The following is a 7,853-nucleotide window of genomic DNA, read 5'->3' as shown; positions in this document are numbered from 1 at the left end:
GGGAGTGCAAAATTATTCAGCCCCCTTAAGTTAATACTTTGTAGCGCCACCTTTTGCTGCGATTACAGCTGTAAGTCGCTTGGGGTATGTCTCTATCAGTTTTGCACTTCGAGAGACTGACATTTTTTCCCATTCCTCCTTGCAAAACAGCTCGAGCTCAGTGAGGTTGGATGGAGAGCATTTGTGAACAGCAGTTTTCAGTTCTTTCCACAGATTCTCGATTGGATTCAGGTCTGGACTTTGACTTGGCCATTCTAACACCTGGACATGTTTATTTTTGAACCATTCCATTGTAGATTTTGCTTTATGTTTTGGATCATTGTCTTGTTGGAAGACAAATCTCCGTCCCAGTCTCAGGTCTTTTGCAGACTCCATCAGGTTTTCTTCCAGAATGGTCCTGTATTTGGCTCCATCCATCTTCCCATCAATTTTAACCATCTTCCCTGTCTCTGCTGAAGAAAAGCAGGCCCAAACCATGATGCTGCCACCACCATGTTTGACACTGGGGATGGTGTGTTCAGCTGTGTTGCTTTTACGCCAAACATAACGTTTTGCATTGTTGCCAAAAAGTTCAATTTTGGTTTCATCTGACCAGAGCACCTTCTTCCACATGTTTGGTGTGTCTCCCAGGTGGCTTATGGCAAACTTTAAACGACACTTTTTATGGATATCTTTAAGAAATGGCTTTCTTCTTGCCACTCTTCCATAAAGGCCAGATTTGTGCAATATACGACTGATTGTTGTCCTATGGACAGAGTCTCTCTCCCACCTCAGCTGTAGATCTCTGAAGTTCATCCAGAGTGATCATGGGCCTCTTGGCTGCATCTCTGATCAGTCTTCTCCTTGTATGAGCTAAAAGTTTAGAGGGACGGCCAGGTCTTGGTAGATTTGCAGTGGTCTGATACTCCTTCCATTTCAATATTATCGCTCCACCTCAGCTGTAGATCTCTGCAGTTCATCCAGAGTGATCATGGGCCTCTTGGCTGCATCTCTGATCAGTCTTCTCCTTGTATGAGCTAAAAGTTTAGAGGGACGGCCAGGTCTTGGTAGATTTACAGTGGTCTGATACTCCTTCCATTTCAATATTATCGCTTGCACAGTGCTCCTTGGGATGTTTAAAGCTTGGGAAATGTATCATCATTAGTCATTTAGGTCAACATTGGATCATTCAGAGATCCTCACTGAACTTCTGGAGAGAGTTTGCTGCACTGAAAGTAAAGGGGCTGAATAATTTTGCACGCCCAATTTTTCAGTTTTTGATTTGTTAAATTTTTTTGAAATATCCAATAAATGTCGTTCCACTTCATGATTGTGTCCCACTTGCTGTTGATTCTTCACAAAAAAATACAGTTTTATATCTTTATGTTTGAAGCCTGAAATGTGGCAAAAGGTCGCAAAGTTCAATGGGGCCGAATACTTTCGCAAGGCACTGTACATTGTTTGTCTTCAAGAAGGCAGTGAGTTGCTGAGCAACAGCTTTTTCTAAAAATGTTGAGAGGAATGGGAGATTCGATATAGGCCGACAGTTTTTATATTTTCTGGGTCATGGTTTGGCTTTTTCAAGAGAGGCTTTATTACTGACACGTTTAGTGAGTTTGGTACACATCTGGTGGATAGAGAGGCGTTTATTATATTCAACATAGGAGGGCCAAGCACAGGAAGCAGCTCTTTCAGTAGTTTAGGTGGAATAGGGCCCATACTGACAGCTTGAAGGTTTAGAGGCCGTGACAAGAGAGATATAGTACAAAAACAAATGAGTGTCTCCCTTGATCCTAGGTCTTGGCAGAGTTGTGCAGACTCAGGACAACTGAGCTTTGGAGGAATACGCAGATTTAAAGAGAAGTCAGTAATTTGCTTTCTAATGATCATGATCTTTTCCTCAAAGAAGTTCATGAATTTATCACTACTGAAGTGAAAGCCATCCTCTCTTGGGGAGTCATGCTTTTTAGTTAGCTTTGTGACAGTATCAAAAATACATTTTGGATTGTTCTTCGATACTGCATGGTACTGTCTTTCCAAGTTAGTCCGAAGACTTCCAGTTTGGTGTGGCGCAATTTCCGTTCGGATTTTCTGGAAGCTTGCTTCAGAGCTCGGGTATTTTCTGTATATCAGAGAGCTAGTTTCTTATGACAAATGTTTTTGATTCTTAGGGGTGTGACTGCATCTAGGATATTGTGCAAGGTTAAATTGAGTTCCTCAGTTAGGTGGTTAACTGATTTTTGAACTCTGATGTCCTTGGGTATGTGGAGGGAGTCTGGAAGGGCATCTAGGAATCTTTGTGTTGTCCGAGAATTTATAGCACGACTTTTGATGATCCTTGGTTGGGGTCTGAGCAGATTGTTTGTTGCGATTGCAAACGTAATAAAATGGTGGTCCAAAAGTCCAGGATTATGAGGAAAAACATTAAGATCCACAACATTTATTCCACGGGACAAAGCTAGATCCAGAGTATGACTGTGGCAGTAAGTAAGTCCGGAGACATTTTGGACAAAACCCACTGAGTCGATAATTGCACCGAATGCCTTTTGGCGTGAGTCTGTGGACTTTTCCATATGAATATTAAAGTCACCAAAAATGTGAATATTATCTGCCATAACTACAAGGTCCGATAGGAATACAGGGAACTCAGTGAGGAATGCTGTATATGGCCCAGGAGGCCTGTAAAGAGTAGCTATAACAAAAATAATGTCAGAATAATAGTACAGAGAATGCTTTATTTCAGCTTTTATTTATTTCATCACATTCCCAGTGGGTCAGAAGTTTACAAAAACTTAATTGGTATTTGGTAGCATTGCCTTTAAATTGTTTAACTTGCTTCCCTTGAATGTTGGCACATTCCTCCTGACAGAGCTGGTGTAACTGAGGCAGGTTTGTAGGCCTCCTTGCTCGCACACGCTTTTTCAGTTCTGCCCACAAATGTTCTATAGGATTAAGGTCGGGCTTTTTTTGGCCACTCCAATAGCTTGACTTTGTTGTCCTTAAGCCATTTTGCCACAACTTTGGAAGTATGCTTGGGGTCATTGTCCATTTGGAAGACCCATTTGCGACCAAGCATTAACTTCCTTCCTCATGATCTTGTCTATTTTGTGAAGTGCACCAGTCTCTCCTGCAGTAAAGCACCCCCACAACATGATGCTGCCACCCCCGTGCTTCATTTTTGGGAGGGTGTTCTTCGGCTTGCAAGCATCCCCTTTTCCTCCAAACATAACAATGATCCTTATGGCAATTATGGCCATTTTTGTTTCATCAGACCAAAGGACATTTCTCCAAAAAGTACGATCTTTGTTCCCATCTGCAGTTGTAATCTGTAGACTGGCTTTTTTATGGTGGTTTTGGAGCATTGACTTCTTCCTTGCTGAGTGGCATTTCAGGTTATGTCGATATAGGACTCGTTTTACTTTGGACAAAGATACCTTTGTACCTGTTTCCTCCAGCATCTTCACAAGGTCCTTTGCTGTTGTTCTGGGATTGATTTGCACTTTTCGCACCAAAGTACGTTCATCTCTAAGAGACAGAACGGGTCTCCTTCCTGAGCGGTATGACGGCTGCGTGGTCCCATGGTGTTTGTACTTGCGTACTATTGTTTGTACAGATGAACGTGGTACCTTCAGGCGTTCGGAAATTGCTCCCAAGGATGAGCTAGACTTGTGGAGGTCTACAATTTTCTTTTGATTTTTTCATGATGTCATGCAAAGAGGCACTGAGTTTGAAGGTAGGCCTTGGAATACATCCACGGGTACACCTCCAACTGACTAAAATGATGTCCATTAGCCTACTTGAAGCCTCTGACATAATCTTCTGGAATTTTCCAAGCTGTTTAAAGGCACAGTCAACTTACTGTATGTAAACGTGAGTGAAATAATCTGTCTGTGAACAATTGTTGGGAAAATGACTTGTGTCATGCACAAAGTAGATGTCCTAACCAACTTGCAAAAACTACAGTTTGTTAATTAACAAGAAATGTGTGGAGTGGTTGAAAAATGAGTTTTAATGACTCCAACCTAAGTGTATGTAAACTTCCGACTTTAACTGTATGTTAATGAGTGAGAAACAACCATTCCTAACATACACAGCATGCTAGCAGATACCCATAGACTTATATTCATTGTGCTAATGATAGTTAGCTTTGGCTCACGAAGCTACCTCTAACTTTATTCATACTGGACGCAGAAACATGGTATCCACGAGTTCATCTGATTCTGTGGATGTATGAAAACTTTGCCAAAATCCCAAAGTGATGCCTTTAATGCAGTAAGTTACTGAAACAATTACAAAAACGGTGAATAGTGCAGGTGTGTTGCCTAACCACCGATCAAGCAAAATTATGGACTAATGCCTAGATTCAGTCAGATCAAGCATTAACCAGCGAAAGCAGACAGCTGCATAGCGGATGTTTTGGCAGTGTTAGAGGTGGAACTGTGTTGGAGAGTCAAATCAGTGAGCAGCTGCTCTTGATCATTGTCATGAAGCCACAGCCGCCCACTCGTGTTAGTGAGTGTCAATGTCCACTTTAGGTATAATGCCAGGATTGTGGATTTGACTGGTCTAATGCAGTTACAACCGATATGCGGATGTCGGCTAAAGCAGATCTGCATGACTAGAACCCTAAACATTCAAATCCCTTTGCTGCAGGATTATATTGCTGTGACAATTTAGGTCAAATTAAGAGCCTACATCTGTACTTCCCTCAGGTCAAACCGAGCAGTTCAGCATGAGCTGGAGAGAGACATCAGCGACAAGGTGACAGCTCAGAGGATAGATAAGAGATGTCACCATCTCAGGAATGCGTCAGATGGGATCAGCTACTACAAAGGGTAGTACCCACCCACTAGTTTAGGGCAGAGGGGTCAAGTGACTTGACCCTTTGTGAGTAGTACCCACCCACTAGTTTAGGGCAGAGGGGTCGAGAGACTTGACCCTTTGTGAGTAGTACCCACCCACTAGTTTAGGGCAGAGGGGTCGAGTGACCTGACCCTTTGTGAGCAGTACCCACCCACTAGTTTAGGGCAGAGGGTTTGAGAGACTTGACCCTTTGTGAGTAGTACCCACACACTAGTTTAGGGCAGAGGGGTCGAGTGACTGAACCCTTCTAGAGTCAGTGGCCCTACCCATTCACAAGTTTAGAAGTTAATGTTTTATAGCTTTGTGATTGGAATGGAATATCTACCTATCGACAGAGGTGTGTTAAATGTTCTTAGAATATAAAGCACTCAATCCCAAACGTAACCACTACGCCTGTGTGTCTCCTGGCGTAGGACCTTCCAGTCCTCACCACTGTGGCCTTATTGTACTTATTCTCCATCTTGACCAGCCTCTCCCTGCCCGACTCGTGTCTAAGTTCACAGACGACAACATCCTTCACTCCCAGAGCCAGCGTGCGGTGTCCCACAAGCTGCGTGACAAGATTGAGATTCTGCTGAACACCACGTCCAACGAGATGTGGAACCAGTTCAACACGGTCAACGTGGCCTTCACCAACGGTATGTCAGAGCCCACCAACGCCAAGAACAGACTGCAGACACACCTGGCTAAGGTGACTAATGGTTCCCTGACCAATGACCATCAGGTTCATCTCTCATGTTCTAGTTCCTTTTCCATTCAGTTCCATTCAACTCATTGAGATGCAGTTTGGTTGTTTCTTGCTATACATCATTGTTCTTCAACATCAGGTCCACGGGGTAGTAAGGAAGGAATCCTAAACTGCCTGCATACCATAGCTGATTATTTCTGAGTTTTGGCTGCTGTCTATGATTTGTCTCAAACGATTGAAGAGTTTATTACATTTTTGTGAAATCTTTTATGACAATAGAGAACAAATGTTTATTATTATCTAATTGCTTTTACTGTTTAATGAATGAGGAGAAAAATAAAACTCATTTCATGCCCTTTTACTTGAGGCTAACAATCCGTGTTTAATGGGCAGAGACATGCAAACGAAGACCATGTAAGTATTGTGGAATGATCACCCTCTCCACTGGTCTAGGCCTTGTATGCACTGTCATCTTGTTATGGAAGCCAGGCATGCAAAGTAACTCACCAAACTCTGTTTACTGCTAAGATAATAGTCTTCTCAAAAGAGGGACACCAAAAATAGATATCTCTGCATTGCCTGTGTTCAGCACTTTCCACTGATACATACCCTGGGTAGTGGAGTAGTGGACACTGGAGCCCATTGTTGTTAAAGGGCTAATTGGAGGTTGCTGGGCTCTATCCACAGCAGTTCTCTGGTCTTATTCATTGACAGCAGCTATGATGTGAGGCACTCAGTCTTTAATTAAGCCAGTCAGCCAGCCAGTCAGTCAGACAGGGATGGTTCTGAGGAGTGGTGGAGTGATTCATGGTAATGAGATTACATGATAATGTGATGGTGGGATGAGAAAGAGGAGGGTATTGTATACAGTACAGTGTTCTTCTGATTTGATTTAAAGTTACAGTTGGGGTTGATTTTGCTTTTATCCATGGTGACTAAAAATGTCACATCACCTGATCGTGTGGTGTAAATCAACAAATCAACAAGTTTTGAACTCTTTACCTCAAACCCTTATCCAGCAGGCAAAACTGGTTGCAAAGACATCCAGAGCATACAACCAGATTACAACTAGATTATAACCTGATTACAACCAGATTATAACCAGATTACAACCAAATTGCAACCAGATTATAACCAGATTACAAACAAATTACAACCAGATTAAAGCCAGATTATAACCAGATTACACTGGGGGCTCCCGAGTGGCGCACCGGTCTAAGGCACTGAGTCTCAGACACCCTGTTTCGCATCCAGGCTGTATCACAACCGGCCATGATTGGGAATCCCATAGGGAGGGGCACAATTGGCCCAGCATCGTCCAGGTTTGGCCAGAGTAGGCCATCATTGAAAATTTGAATTTGTTTTTAACTGGTTTGCCTAGTCAAATAAAGCTTAAATAAATAAAAATACAACCATATTATAACCAGATTACAACCAGTTCCGGTTCTAAACTGGTTGTAACATTGAAATTTCAACCGCTAGAACTGCTCTCCTCCTAAACAACTCAAATTACTCTGTTTCCTTACTCCCTGGATCATCTCAACAAACCTTTCTCCTGTTTCTCTTTGCAGACCCTCCAGGAAATCTTCCAGACCGAGATGCTAATAGATAGCCCGAAGAAGGCCCTGAGGGACAAGGAGTGCCCCCTGATGGTGGCCCAGACCAGGCTGGATGAGAAGACACGTAGGCCTAACGTGGAGCTCTGCAGGACAACCCACACCACAGGTAGGGCTTGGGCAAGTGTAGGTATTTTATAGCCAGTATGTTTTACACTTACATTCCCTCCTTTATCCTCTGTTTACCACTTCTTCAATCTGATTGTCTTGTCTGTCCCTGTCCTTGTCTCTGTCCCTGTTCCCCGTCCCTGTTTCCATCCCAATCTCCAGACTGCTGGGAGAAGTGAAGGAGATATAGGACACCATCCACAAGCTGAGTGAGAGGCTGATGGAGGCAGAAAACACCCTGCAGAAGTTGGTGAAGACCAAGGCTGCCCTGGAGCATGACCTGTCCATCAAGGCTAACTCCCTATTCCTGGTCAGGAGAAGTGCATGGGCATGAGGAAGAGCTTCGCCAGCACCACATGCCTGGTGGGATACACCTAAAGCTATCACATAGTATAACTAAGGGTGGTGGGATACATCTAAAGCCATCACACATCACTGTATACACTAAGAGTGGCGAGCTACACTCTGGCCATGACACAGTACTGTATACACTAACTGAGGCCCAGAGGCTTTCCTGGTCAAGAGCATTGCTCATAGCCAAGGAAAATTCAGGGATCCCATAGCAATGAGCACCACATAAGGATTGGGTAAATTCATAT

At 43.3% G+C, this 7,853-nt stretch overlaps 1 pseudogene; it reads left to right on the top strand.

Moving 5' to 3' along the window:
• Nucleotides 1–4,565: 4,565 nt before the first annotated feature.
• LOC139381291 (tektin-3-like) lies at nucleotides 4,566–7,632 on the top strand (annotated as a pseudogene).
• Nucleotides 7,633–7,853: the final 221 nt, after the last annotated feature.

This window comes from Oncorhynchus clarkii, chromosome 23 (assembly GCF_045791955.1).
Source record: "Oncorhynchus clarkii lewisi isolate Uvic-CL-2024 chromosome 23, UVic_Ocla_1.0, whole genome shotgun sequence".
In the NCBI taxonomy this organism is placed as follows: domain Eukaryota; kingdom Metazoa; phylum Chordata; class Actinopteri; order Salmoniformes; family Salmonidae; genus Oncorhynchus; species Oncorhynchus clarkii.
Note: the sequence above shows the minus strand (reverse complement) of the source record. Positions and strands in the feature narration are given on the sequence as shown.